Here is a 15,350-nt window from a genome sequence, read left to right on the forward strand (position 1 = left end):
GTATTACTTATTGTTATGTTGCGCCTTCTTCATTTAGTTTAATCCGTTGTTTTTTAGTTTCATTTTCTTGAAATAACGTACTACTGTATTTATTTGTCTGTTAATTTTTGTTGTAGTATTACTTATTGTTGCATTAGTTATTGTTGTAATACGTCATGCGTTAGTTAGTTTCAACTCACTCTTGTTCTTTTATTCATTTCCATGAATTTCTTACTGTTATCATTTCTTATTGTTATATGTGTTTCATTACTTATTGTTATAACTGTTGTTTCATTACTTATTGTTGTGTTGCGTCGTGATTCATTTAGCTTCAATTCTTTTGTTTCACTGCTTTGAAATGACGAACTGATGCTTCTTGCTTAACTTGATTTTTACTTATCGTTGTATTACATCATACTTTGTTTAGATTCGATTTATAATTTTTAACTTCATTTTTTTTTAAATGCCATAATGTTGTATAATTTTGCAACTCACTTTTTGTTTCATACACATTGCATTACGTATTGTTGCATTACTTATTGTTATGTTACGTCATAGTTCATTTAGTTTAAAAAATTCGTTGTGTTTTAGTTTCGTTTCTTGAAGTGATATGCTGTTGAATTTATTTGCTTCATAGTCATTGTTGACCTACACTATATTTCGTTTAATTTCGGTTTCTAATTAATTCTATTTATATCATTTTTTTTCTTTTTGTGGCATTACTTATTGCTATTGTGTTTTGTTATGTTTTATTTAGTTTCAATTCATTGTTTTCTTTTTTATTTACCTACTTTTTTCTTTCACGGTCTTGAAATGACGAACTGTTGTTTTTAATTGATTCTTACTTATTGTTGTATTACATCAGACTTGGTTTGGTTGCGGTTTTTAATGTTTTAATTTCACTTTCTTGAAATGACATACTTTTGTATTTATTTTCTTCGTACTCTGACATACTTTTGCATTACTTATTTTACATCACTTCTTTATGTGATACGTCATGCTTTGTTCTGTGATATTTTAGTTTGTCTACTTGAGATGACGTACTGTAGTGTTAATTTATGCAGCCTTTCGGTTAATTATTATTATTTCAGTTAATTATTAGTTCAGTTATTTCAGTTTGTTATTAAAACATTATCATTATTTGATTATGACAGTAAAATTTTATTTCCTTTCTTAGTAAAATTTATGAACGCTATTTTATTGGATAAAATATTACTTTTTAACTTTTCTTAAATTTCAATAAGTTAATCTTATTAGTTTAACTTCTTTAAAAGCTATAAATTTGTAAACAAAACAATTATTCACAAATTGATTTACTTTGTTTTATTGTATAATATTTTAGCACGCAACGCATTACACTTTCGCAACGTCTCAGCAAATGCTATGTAATTTCTAATATAAGTTTTAATGTTATTATTACTTAAAATTTTATTTTTTACGTTCTTGGGATTCTAAAAGATAGTTATATTGAAGAAATTTTAATTTTACGTCAAACTAGTACTTGCTTAGCTATTCAATTCAAGTTAGTGAGTTTTATTACTTATATAAAATACTTGCATAGCATTATATTTTCAGTAAGTGAATTTTGTTAAGTTTACTTGAAACGTAATGGTGAGAAATATATTTTCTTCCACAGAGAAATTTAGAAGAAAAGTAATAATTTTATTTTAAGCCCTTTAACATTTTTCTGTGAACATTTCTGTATTGTTTCAATCCAATAAATTACTCAGAAATCCATTTTAATTTAACGTTTGAATCAAAATTTAATTTTTAGTTCGACCTATTTCTGCGTTTATGCAAAATTATTAAAAAAAAATTTAAGTTTTTTATGTTTGTAAAAAACAGCTGTGTTTAAGTTATGTAATAAATTAAACTGTTAGAATGAGTTAATAAAACGATATTAGGAAAATTAAATATAGTTTGGTATTAAAAGCCATGATTAATAATAAATCTTAGTTAAAATATATATTACGAGGATTTTCACTAGAAACAAAATTTTGCAATAGTGAAATACGGTCAATTTATTCTTGTAATGTTTGAATTTTAATGACATTCGTACAATTGTGTTGCTAGCAGTACACAAACTCCAGAACCTATCAACTACTAAAGGTGCAAATTTGTGCTTTTTTCGCTGTAGAATATAGAATGCTAATTGTTACCAAGTTTTAGAAATGTAAAATCATCAACAACTGTAGTTAGTAAAAATATTAATTCAAACAAAGCAAATTTTTCTCTTCAAAAGAAATTAAATTTAGTTTATTATGATTGGCATAATCCATTTCTTCCCGTTGCTTAAGAGAATTAGGTTTATACGTAATTGTTCTTATGATGAAATATATTTGAATTCCAGATTGTCATTTTATAAAAGTGTAACTCGCAATTAAAAAAGCAGACACTCCAGACATAAATTACTGTACTGAAACAAATATTGTTGCAAAAATAAAATCTTCGAAATAAAAAGTTTTAGTTCAATCTTTTACTAGCTATATGTTTTATATCTCAAATTATATTCATCTTAATTTTTTGGCTAAAACTATCGTATAAGAATTGGTCAAAAGAAAAAAGAATGCACGTGATAACGTCATAAATGCAATCGTATCTGCAAAGAGGAGTTCACCATACTATATTACAACTACTAAGAGAGAAAGCATTTAAAATGAACGTAAAGTCATGCTAAAATGAATACGTACCGAGCTGAACATCAAGCAGTACTACAATTTTCAGGACAGAACGTGTGGATATTTATTGATTGCCATTTACAGCGAACGCGGTCTGGTACAAACAGCTACGATAAAATAGTGTAAAATTTTGGTACATAGAGTATATAATGTGCCAAAACCCCAGAGGAAGCATACATAGTGTTACCCAACTGCGAGACTCAATACTTTCAGTTGATAAAATGATTAGGGATATTCGAAAAGTTGACTCGTGACATCTGTGCAATACTCTGAGTGAAGGAACAATTTACTTCCGGTTGATCTGTTCTGATTGCATCCATCTCAGTACGACTTTACATCGAGTGTAAAGGGAAGTAGTTAATCGGTTAGTTATACGCTATCTGCAGTCCGCTGCTCTTGTCTTCGAGAACAAACCTGAATATTGGCTCTGCTATCGTTACTGCATTTCTGACGCTATCACACGCTCGCAATGGAAAAAAGACCACCTTGAATAACTTTTGATCTAATAATCTAATCTTCACGTTCTAGGACTCAATCTTAACGGCTCGAGGGAGTGGCGCCAAATATGCTAATTAAAAAATGCAAATGATATTTTAAGTTACGGGACACAAATCAGACACAAAAAAGCTTTTTCTTTAAGTATACCTTCTTTTTTTTGAAGGATTCGGATTTCCGACCCCCAAAATATAGTGGGTGGCTGCCCAATAGTTGGGTCCCAATAATTTGGTCAGGAGAGCGGACTAAGTTTCTTAGTGGCTTAAGGCCTGGTTTCTTAGGACAGGACACCGTCAGCTGGAAATCAGCGCTAACCTCTGATTGGTCCATTTGTGAGCTTGATAGTATACGTCATCGAACGCTCATCTTGAACTACAATTGCCGTCCAACTCAACTGCAGTTGGATTACAACGTGACGTTAACCACAGAAGCAATGGCGGACAACATCCAACAGCACATTAAAATCAGCCAAGATTTTGATTTCGACATTAAACATAGCTTTTTCATTAAACATAGCACTCTTCATTTAGCTCAGCTATAATGTGTTTTTTCTTGAACAAAGTCATTACTTGTTCTCTAAAACACTGGTCGGCAAAAACAAAATCAATACAAATTCAAAATAAATATTTGTTTACGTTATTAACGCATGCGCAATGAGAGATAATGTCTGCGTTGAACCGACTGCTCAAGCTGAGCTAACAAAAAAGTATTTTTTTGGCGTCAGCTCTACGTCAACTTTCCGCTGACGCCCAGATAAGGCGCTAGTTCTAAGAAACCAGGCCTTGAGCTAACAAACCAGTATTTTGTTGGCGTCAGCTCTACGTCAACTTTCCGCTGACGCCCAGATAAGGCGCTTGTCCTAAGAAACCAGACCTTTAGAATTCCAAAGAATTTTGGCCCTAGAACGTGAAGATCAATCGCCAGATCAAAATTATTCAGTGTGGTCTTTTTTTCTGCACACTGTACACCAAACATGAAAATGACAGAGGATTTTTACTTAGAAAGTGATTAATTTTTTTGGCAGGTAATTATTAGACGCACACAATTTTCTTTAATATTTCAAAAAATACAGCTGAACAAGTTATAAATAACAAGAAGCTATATTATGTACATGGTTAGGGCATGTACTCAGGAAGACAATTACTTGGCTTCTTCAATGGCATAAAAGTAAACTGGGCGAGCTGTGGCTAGCAGCAAGGTAGCTGTGGCTGAAGAGAGGAGAAGATCCAACTTGCTACCTCTGGCGAATTCCCAAACAATTCGACTACCCAGCTACTTGAAATTTAGTATCAAACAATGGAAGAGAAAGAAATGCAATTTTCGATACTTTGTCTTTGTTCTCTGGTTTTATTTCTGTTTCTTCTTTTTTTTCTTGTTTTTATTATTTTTTAATTTTTCTCTTTTTGTCCCCTCCTCAGGACTTGGAAGGGATTCTGAGAAGGAAAAAATATGAACGAACATTACAATAACATAGAATAAAAGAAAGTCAAAACTTTCATTTTTTATATAATTTTTTCTAAAATTCGTATAGTACTTTGTAGTTTCACTTAAGTAGCTTTTGCCAAAACTACTCACTAAAACTAACTTCTCTCGCTGTAAGTGAGTAAAAAGGTCCAGTGAAGATAGAAATTTCATGAACCATGCTTGGTTCTGAGCAACAACAAAAAAATAACACTATATTTCACTAATAGAATTGATACTAATAACGAAATAAAGCTCACGATGAAACTAGGTAACTAATATTGCAATAAAAATTTTAACTTGTGCGAAATTTATCAGTGAACTTTTTAGTATATTATGTCAGTTAATATTATACGTAGCCATATCTTTTGAGTGTATATTGCGCTAAAAAATAAATGGACCCATCGGAATAACACGCTCTGAGACTTAATCTTAATAGTTCGAGGGACCACGAATATTTTAATTAATTAGTACAAATGAAATTTTAAGTTACGAAATCAGACACAAAAGCGTACTTTCTCTGAATAAACATACCTTTTTTTCGACGGATTCGGATTTCTGACCACCAAAATATAGAAGGTAGCCTCTATCTGGGAAATATGTCTCTAATAGTTTGGGCTAGAGAACGGTCCAAAGTTTGTACCCCTTAATGTTAACTTTACTTTTGGACATTTCACCATATCTCGAAAACTTTTTAAGATAATTGAAAAATTTTTGAAAACAATTATGAAATTCTTTTACCCAAAGATAATTCCGAGCAAAAAATAACTTTCAGTAAATATTTATTATTTTTTATTATTTTGTTTAATATTAATCGAAAAATTTCAAATCTTAAAGAATGTAACTTCACATGACAAAATACAAAATTTGAGAGAAATCGGTCTGTTAGTTCCTGAGAAATTGAATATTAAAATATTCGTATACTTAAAATTTGATTTCTCAGAAACTTTTGCTCGAACTTTGTATATTGTCATGTAAAGTTACATTCTTCAGTTTTACATGATAAAAAAATCCAAGGTGTCCAAACTTTGGACAGCTTTCCTGACCAAATTATTGGTGCCATATTTCTCAGATTGTGTCTACCCCCTATATTTTAGGGGACAGAAATCTGAATTCGTCGAAAAAAGGCATGTTCATTTTAAATTTTTTTCAATTAGCTTAAAAGACTTTCGAGATATGGTGAAATACGCAAAAAAATGAAATATTTCAATAAATAAAAATGGAGTATTTCATTATAATAAAAATGAAAAAATTAAAGGCTCTAAAATTTTGAACACTCTCGTAACCAAACTATTGGGACCTAACTATTGGAAAGTTTCGTAAATTAAAATATCGTTTGCACTAATTAATTAGCATATTTAAGATCACCCCCTCAAACCATTAAGATTGAGTTCTAGAACGTGAAGATCCGATCATTAGATAAAAAGTTATTCAGGGTAGTCGCTTTATTTTTTTGCACACTATACCTGTAACTGAGATAATTCTGTACCCCCGTTTACTTTGACATCAGTTTTTTAGTGTTTTACGTTCATACATTAAAACTTTCCTTTTAAATATACCTACTAAAAAGAAGGAATGTAAGTTTAAAAATCTTCGTAGTTAAATAATTTAATGAAAGTGTTCTATTGCATTCAAGAAATGAAATAGCCGTGAATCCCTTTAACACTATAAAATTAAACACTTCGCAAGTCCCTTCACTAAAAAAAATCTAACATATTAAAAATAGATAAATGTACTTTTCATAAAAATATCTGCAGTTGAACTATGATGATATACTAGTTTTGTATAATAAGTTTTAAACAATTAAAAATTAGACTTAACTGCATTTAAACTACTGGAATGCTCTAATGCATGATAATAAGAAGTTTCCGTAAATGCTACAGTTTATTCAAACAGGCTGCAATCAGCGGCTAGGAATAAAATGTGGTATCTGTTAAATTTTATGCCTTCATGTTTCCACTTCCTCTCTCTTATATAATATATCCCGTTGAATATCCGTTTTTCGTAAGGGTGGGTGAAAAAAATAAATTATCAATAATTTGGTAGTGAGTTAACGCTAGTAGCGAGTCAACGAAGCATGCTCAAAACTAAGAGACATATATTGACACAGTCAATAAAACTTAAAATAATTACATTTTCTCTTAATTTATTATTTTTATCATCTTAATTTATTATTGCAATTCCAGATGACTTTACGATATGAAATTATGCAAAACCTCTTTTAGCAGTTAATCCCATCAAATTAAAAATTAACTAAATTCAGTTCATGAATCTCGAGGTTAACTCATGATTGTCGAAATTAACTACAATCAAATCATTTTTTTTCCGGTAATTATCCCTTTCGGTGAGCCGTAAAAAAAACATAATTCCACAGAACGCATAGTAGGTATCTATGTGCTTTTATAAGTATATTTGGAAACTATTATAACAGCACATAACATCAGTAGTACCTATTACTGAAATTAATAAAGCATCATTAGAGTCAATCATAGTACGAATTTTTTTCACGGTTTTTCTAAACGAATAAGAATCTTTTTTTTTCATTAATATTGCTTTTCAGCACATAACTTTTTTTTAATTTCAATTACCGTTGATTTTGAATTATTTAATATTATATAAATACATTTTAAAAGCGTTAACTATAAGGAAAATTAACGCGTGGTTTCAGATAACTATCGAAACACTAAGTCGGTGGCCTAATTTCACTTACCATTCATTTTGATCATTAAACTTACCTGATATAACTCATAAAAAATTATTAAATATTATTAATCTTGGAAAAAAAACTTTTTTAATTAAAAAAATCCTTCACGAAAGCTAGTTAGTCCCGACGCTTGATAAAGGAGTTTCCTTTTTTCCGGGTTCCTTTAAAAATGAAAAGGTTACTGAGTTGAACATTGATAGTCGTAAACTCAAAATTGGGTTGGCTGTTTCATGCTGGATATAAAATAAAATAAAATAATCGAAGGCAAGAAGTACCTCTTTTACCCTATGTCCGAATTTCAGGATTCCGAAGTTATAAAAGAGATAACACACTCTCAAATTCTTCATTTTACAGATACATATAAAGACTCATTTTTAGTTGATGAATCATCTCATTTAATAGATAAAGTAGATTCCGAAAGCAACAGGGGTACGAGTGAAAGGAAATAATGCGCTTACGGGTTAATTTTGTTTCTGTAAGTGTCAATGTTTGTCCCCAATGCTCTAGAAACTCGATTCTAAAAACTCTTGATCGAAGAAACTACGTCAGCACATAGGGAGCCAGCTTGAAGTTGAAGGGTTAGTCTAGTTCAATTTTCAGGCTCCTCCCAAGAAAATCATATCGCGAAGAGCATTTTTTGCGAGAAAGACTCATCAGACAACAAGAATTTGTAAAGAGTATTTTTTTCCATGCGAAGATTTTGCATCTAGGGAAGATTAGAAAAATTCCTTGCGTACGAAATACCGGGCAATGGCCCTTAATCTTAAAAATCATCATTGAAGGATTACAGGGAAAAGGTATATATGTTATTAATGTGCATTTATTATCACGTTTACCAAAAGCCGTGGCTATTGTTAATAATAACAGGTTTGACTATTATAGTAACCCGGCAAAAATGTTCACACTTGCAGGAAATTCCTTACACTGATGTTTTTACTGTTAAAAGCATTACCTGGTATTCTCTGCTCTGTTGTAAGGATAAGGGTCCTTACCCGGTATTCCTTACACTGGTGTTTTTTAAGTTTAACAGCCAGTGCCCGGCTTAATATTTCCTATATCGATGTTTTTTGAAGTTAGGTGTATTTCCCAGCATCCCTAGCACTGCTGCTTTTTTAAGGAGGAGGGTCATTATCCGATTTACACAAGCCGGTATTCCCTGCACAGCTGTTTTTTTGTGGAAATTAATTTAAGTTCTAGAATCAAAAATGAATTATAGAATTGAAAACTAAACTAAACTCAGTGACGTGACAGCCCATAAAGGGCCAAGGCCCACAGTGCCCATCTCAGTTTTCTTGACCTTGAGCTCTGGGGTGCAGGAGCAGATGTTCCGGATAGGGGGTCAGTCGAACGCAAAATGCCCAGTGATTACAAGCATGCTTGGCACTCATTTATCGACCCACTGAAGGGATGAAAGGCTGAGTCAACCCTGCCCTGCTGCGAGGATCGAACACAGGACCTGTGACACTCAGCCACCGGGCGTCATATAATTGAAATACTACACAAAAACTTCAAATCAAAACCCTGTTCTTATGTCATAGCATAAATATATATGGGTGTGTGTGTGTGTGTGATTTTTTTTATTTTTGTTCATATTTTTATTTATTTATTTTTTTAATTTTTTTTTCAATTAGAGCTTTTATTTGTTTTTGTGGGAAGCTGGGTGCCGGTTAAAGCTGATTATATGCACTTTCCCCTTTATTTTGGCAAGTTATAAACAAAGTTACGATAAAGAACATAATTAACATTAAAAATAAAACTGAAAAATAATAATTTATTTTATAAATTTGTTATTTGATTTGTAATAACAATAAAAAATATTCAATTGTCTATTTACACTAATTCCAGTCTTTGACTCTCGAAGTACGAGCGATATTTTGCCGAATATGAAACGAGACCTGTTTTTTCCAAATATGTAGTATTTTAAAGTCGCGTGCTCTTTTTCAGTTTAGACCAATCAGTGCTTCCCAATTGGTTAGTGACCGGAAACCACGTGTTTATTTTGTATATAATTGCGCTTTTAAAAGGTATTTCTAAAAAAAAAAGAAGAAAGAAACAGTTAAAATCAACTATAAATGAAAGAAAAAATATTTCTGTGCTTTAAAGCAAAATCAATGGAGAAAGGTTTCTTTTCAGGATGATAGTACTACAATTGGCGACACTGATGCTTCATTAAATTTGGCAGTTAGTGCGACTTAAATTTTTTTTAACTATTTAAATAAGTAATAAGTAATAAACCACCAAAATAGGAACAAATATACTTGTACTAGCTGAATACCCGTTATTCGTATTTGGTGGGGAAAAAAGTAAATAAACAATAAATCGATGTTGATCAACACTATAAAATCATGAATAAAACTGAAAGACGTGTACTGGCACAATTAATTAAGCTAAAACAATTCCAATTTCTTCTTATTATTGGTTTCCCTTCCCGGTGGCTTAACGTTATTGGATTAAGCAAAACATTCTTTAGGATTTTTAGGAAAATAAAATATGTTATTAAAAGAGTAAAGAGAAAAAATTAAAAGTTACTTCTGCCCCTAAAAACCCTCTTTTACAATTCACTACTAAAGTATTCACAGTGTAATTATGCAACGGCTCATGGAAGTATACACTTAAGGCTTGTCTACACTGACCCACAAGAGCATATGTTTTCTTATACCCCAAATAATGATTGATGAAAACTGCATAGATTAAAATAGATATAAAATTTTTTTTATCATTTATAACAAATTGTAACTTTTAGTTGAAATTCTGAAAATAAAATATATTATTAAAAGAGTAAAAAGAAAAATTAAAAGTTACTTTTGCCCCTAAAAACCTTCTTTTACAAATTTCTACTAAAGTATTCGCAGTGTAATTATGCAACGACCCGTGATATATGTACACTAAGGTATGATATTTTTAAATCAAAATACACAACAAATTTCTTATGCATTTTGTGGGAATATGGACGCAAGATATTCTGTTTAAAATTCTTTTTTTCACCCATTTATCTTTATGTTCGAAATTTTTCCCCTATTTAACAAAAAGCAATATTTCTAACAAATTTTCTTATTTGATGTCAGTAAAACTAGCTCAGGGAAATTTTTGTAAATAAAACTAATAAATGGCTTGCTGTAGATTAGATAAATTTAAAATATTTATTTTAAGTAATCTTTATGAAATATTTGTTAGCTTTTATTTTCTGAAACTTTGTTATTTTTCATTTCAGTTTTCCGAAAAAATTTTCTTCTTTGAAAAGAGCATAAATAGATTTGAATAATCATTATTAGACTAACTGTAAGAAAAAGTCTAACTGCAAGAGTCTAACTGTAAGAAAAAGTATAAACTGTATAACACTATAAAATAACAAGAATAATGCTTATAATACAGTTTCTCTGAATTGATGTTCTGAGATTCGCAAAAGATCACATTAATTTCTCTCCTAACCATATATATTTAAATAGCTGCTACTACGAACAAAATTAAATAACTAACATTGTAAAATAATTACAATTCGTTAATAAATTCTTATATAAAGAATTTTCAGAAGGTAATGTAGTTGAATTCTGAAAATTTTGTTAGCTGAAATATAACTTATTGAAATAAAAAGGTAACCCTTTAACTGTGTCACGTGATTAATTCACAGGATTTATAGCATTGGTTGTGCAACATGTTAATGGAAAAATTAAACAAAGACATTTAATTTCATTAAAATAGTTGAGTCTATATGGGTCATTCTCACAAAAACAGTCATTTTCATGTCCCTAGTATATTTTATGTTTGTTTTACAGCTTACGAAGAAAAAAAAATTCAGGGAAAGTGTCCTTCAGAATGCAAGCTAACAAAAGAATAAATTCCCACATTCGTCATTCCCACATGTCATTTTTTAGAGTAAAATAAAATACAACTTCATCGAGAAAGTGGATAATTATATGTTGCTTTCTTGTATGAATATAATTGTATGCGATTGACTTCAGAAATTAATTAGGCCTAACTGTTATTTTTAAATTTTATTGAATTCGTCATTCCCTCACTAGTGTATAAAGTGAGGGAATGACGCTGAAGTGAGGGAATGATTCAAGATGAGTATATTATCAAATTTCTTTTTGTTCAATCGTGCCAGCCAATTTTATTTCCCAAACCTGTAAAAACTATTAAATATATAAGACTAAATTATAATAAATATTAGATATACTTAGTATGTTATAATTTTCAAACTTTAGGTAGATGTAACTTAGATAAAAACATGTATTAAAGTAAAATATCATTACCTCACTATTAGTGTCATTCCCTCACTTTTTAAATAGTGAAAATAATTAATTTACTTATTAATTAATTTGAAAAATAAATTAAAAAATTAATAAATTAATTTATTAAATTAATTACTTTATTTATTTAATTAATTTATTTATTAAACTAATTAATTATTAATTGTTATAAATTAATTATTTAAAAAATTAATTAATTTAAATATTAAGTATAATTTATAGGATATATACTTTCTTTATAATGCCATTACATATTTCTATTAATATAAAAAGTTTCAGAGCTTTTTATTCACTTTACTTTTTGGGGATTTTATGAACTGAAAAATGACAGTTTTCGTGAGAATGACTCATATACATATATAAAAAATACTCACTTCGCCAAAAGTTAAATCACACGCATCTTGTTCTATCCTGCCCCAAAATGAATGGTCTTCGGAAAATGCTATCAGGTCTTAAGGCAGGTTCTTTCGAAAGGCTTTCATGCATCCAGTTATCATTGATTCCATTTTCCTTCATTTCATCAATTAGGCTTTGTAGTGAGCCGTAGGAGCATCTATGTATTGCAAAATAGCAACAATAACCACCGCATACTTGAGATTCATTTCCTTGGAAACAATGATCATTCCAATTACACTCCCGAAAACTATCAGCGAATAATGCTACGTAGCCTCCATAAAATTCTGGCCATTTTCCGAAGGAATCAAAAAATTCTAATTCATTCTCATCCAAAACATACATCGCCACCCAATGCAGATGTTGAATCTCGTTATTCGGAAGTGGAGAAGTATTGACAACAAAAACCGAACCAGGTTTACGTAACTGAAGCTTTCTGTGAATAACTTTTGGGTTGAAAACCCCTTTGTAATAATCTGTTGTATTCACATAGCGTTTAATAATTGTATCAATTTCCCTTGTATCCATGCAGAAAAAACGTGTAAGTGACGTGTTCATTTTTGTAAGCATGTCTTATAGTTATTTCTCGGTGACGTCACTACAACGTAAATTACGTCAAACACTAAGACCGGCTGCACATTGAGGAAGCAGGATGGTGAAAAACATCCAGTTAAGACTCTTATCTCTCACAATAACAAAGAGCGTCTTTTTTATAACGGGATTAATCAGCTTTGAAAAGTAATTTTTGATAGTAGAATTTATACCTCTAATATTAATTAAGAATAGTTTTGTGCACTTGAAATTGCTCTACTGAGCATTTTTTAAAGTTTTTATTCAGTATACTACGAATTTATTTTTATTTGCTAAATAATGTTTATTTTTTTAAATTATTTCGAAAAATGTTCTTGTATAACCTTATTGTAAGTAAGAAACAATGAAATATGAAAAAAATGGATAAATATGACAACCAAAGCTGACGTCTTCAGGGGGTACCAGCTCCGGAAGTCATAAAAGAAGAACCTTTTCCATCGAGAGTGCAAAACAAAAGTCTAAAATTGTTCTCTCTCTCTGTACCCTAAAGGTTTTGCCAAAGTCCAGGAAAAGAATATAATGCAAAATATAAAATACATAAAACAAATACAGAGGAATAAAAACAAGACAAATACCCAAGAATGTACAAAAGCTTACATGAAACAAAAATCCGATAACTAGATAACACAACTGACTGTGAGACACTATTAAATTGAAATAAACATGAAAACAACGCCCCCTAACCTGTAAAGTAGGAAGGAAAAAAAAGGATAGAAGAACCAGAAAATAGTGACATCATTAATAGTTAAACTTGACCGGGATCTTGCCTTATTAAAATAAAAAACTGACAATTTTCTATCATATTTTTAATTTTAAAATCAATATTACAAAAATTAAAAGGAAAACCACTGTAACGAACAACTAGTAATTTAGAAAATATTGATTTTTCCCTTTAATTTTTGTAATATTGATTTTAAAATTAAAAATATGATTGAGAATTATTAGTTTTTTCTTTTAATAAGGCAAGATCCCGGTCAAGTTATACTATTAATGATGTCATTATTTTCTGGCTGTCTTAATTTCTGTCCTTTTTTTTCTTCTTTCTACTGCCCAGGTTAGGGGGCGTTGTTTTTATGTATATTTCAATTTAGTAGTGTCTCGCAGTCAGTTGTGTTATCCATCACCAAACCTGGACGTAGCTATCGGATTTTTGTTTCAAGTAAGCTTTTGTATCTTGTGTATTTTTCTTGTTTTTGTTCTTTTGTACTTGTTTTATGTATTTCATATTTTGTATTATATTCTTTTCCTGGACTTAGGCAAAACCTTAGGGGTGCAGAGTGAGCAATTTCACACTTTTGTCGTGCTCTCTTGATAGAAAAGGTTTTGCATTTATGACTTCCGGAGCTGGTACCCCCTGAAGACGTCAGCTTTGGTTACGATGTTTATCCATTTTTTTCATATTTCATTGTTTCTTATGTTTCAATTACTTTCGGATTCACTGTTGCTTTGCGCGTTTTTCCACTGGAAGTAATATTTTAAATGCATTTAAAATTTTGAAATCATTTCTTAACTTATTAACTTAAGTAACTTCTAGAACAATATTCTCTAGAATATAATCCAGGAGAAAATTACCACGAATTTTACATCTAATGAAATTATTTAATGTAGAGAAAAATATTTCCACTCTCTTCCTTAATGAATCTCGTTCAAAATTTATATAAAACTATTATTAATTTATTATTTGATTAACACTGTAGTTGAAATTTTTCACACATAACCTCAACAAAAAAAATGGCTTTTATATTTCTATTTAGAAAAATTAACGTACATACAAAACTAGTGCAATTCCCTATTTTGATTTGTGCAAACAGGCATCTCTTTATCCTGTGAACAATGAACTCTTGATAAAAGAAATATTGAACTCTTGATAAAAGAAACATTTATTTTGAATGTTATCGATATTTTATGAACTTTTACAAAATATTTTATTCAGTAGCTTTATCAGTCTTATAAAAGTGCTTTGATTAATCAAATCATATTTGATTGTGTCAACGAAGAAAAAAACAATCACAAACAAACTTTTGTATCGATGTAATAAACAAAATGAAGAAAACTCCCTCATCTTTTATACCTAATCAAGGGCCTTTAACCCTTTCTATCTTAAAATATTAATGATGTCTGCAGTTATCAGATGAAACGATTTAATAGACCTAAACCTTACACAAACGTATTATGCAATACCATTTTAAACACTCAAATCAATTCAAGCAACAAAGCAAAAAATTACATCTTTATATCAGACTACGTAGGGCTCAAGTTCTTTTAATTTTCATGAAACATGACTATATTACGTACGTTTAGTTATAAAATATGATCAATACACTTATTACTTTAATCGCGCTTGCTCCCTTTTTAAGAAAATCAACTTTACAAGTGAAATATATAACTTTACAATTGAGAAACTCATCTCGTAATATGAAAATCAGCATTCATATTCCTTGTTCCGACTTAAGGTCCTTTCTACTTCTTCAGAATTCGTGAATTACATTTTGTCCTGCTTTGCCACTATGGGTCACAGCGGTTTTTCTAATTTCTCTCTTTCAGATTTGTTTTTCTGCTTCACTCTCGGCTACAGCAATTTTTTCAGTTTTGTTTTTCACCTTTATTTTCAATTTTTCGTTGGCAATTTTACGTTCTATGTTTCAAATCTTTTTTGGTCACATCTGGCAAAATTGAGATTTTTTGAGTGCTTGAAATATAGCGAATTTTCTAACCATCTTCATAATTTTTGAAGAATATAAAGTTTTTAATCAAGTAGGGGAGAGTTGGATAAAACGGGATACCATTATTGTTTTTATT

The 15,350-nt window shown here is 30.1% G+C and overlaps 1 protein-coding gene and 1 long non-coding RNA gene across 2 annotated transcripts in view; both read right to left on the bottom strand.

Annotated features, from left to right (window-relative positions):
• LOC107455064 (apoptosis-stimulating of p53 protein 1) overlaps positions 1-15,350 on the bottom strand; it is a 470,765-nt gene that overhangs the window by 428,739 nt on the left and 26,676 nt on the right. The window lies entirely within an intron of this gene.
• On the bottom strand, positions 4,181-12,507 carry LOC147802486 (uncharacterized). Its single transcript, XR_015429965.1, has 2 exons — positions 11,942-12,507; positions 4,181-4,585 (listed from the first exon to the last, which is right to left on the bottom strand). It is a non-coding gene; the product is annotated as an uncharacterized LOC147802486 (long non-coding RNA).

This window comes from Parasteatoda tepidariorum, chromosome 10, assembly GCF_982258835.1.
Source record: "Parasteatoda tepidariorum strain Cologne lab strain chromosome 10, Ptep-v5.0, whole genome shotgun sequence".
In the NCBI taxonomy this organism is placed as follows: Eukaryota; Metazoa; Arthropoda; class Arachnida; order Araneae; family Theridiidae; genus Parasteatoda; species Parasteatoda tepidariorum.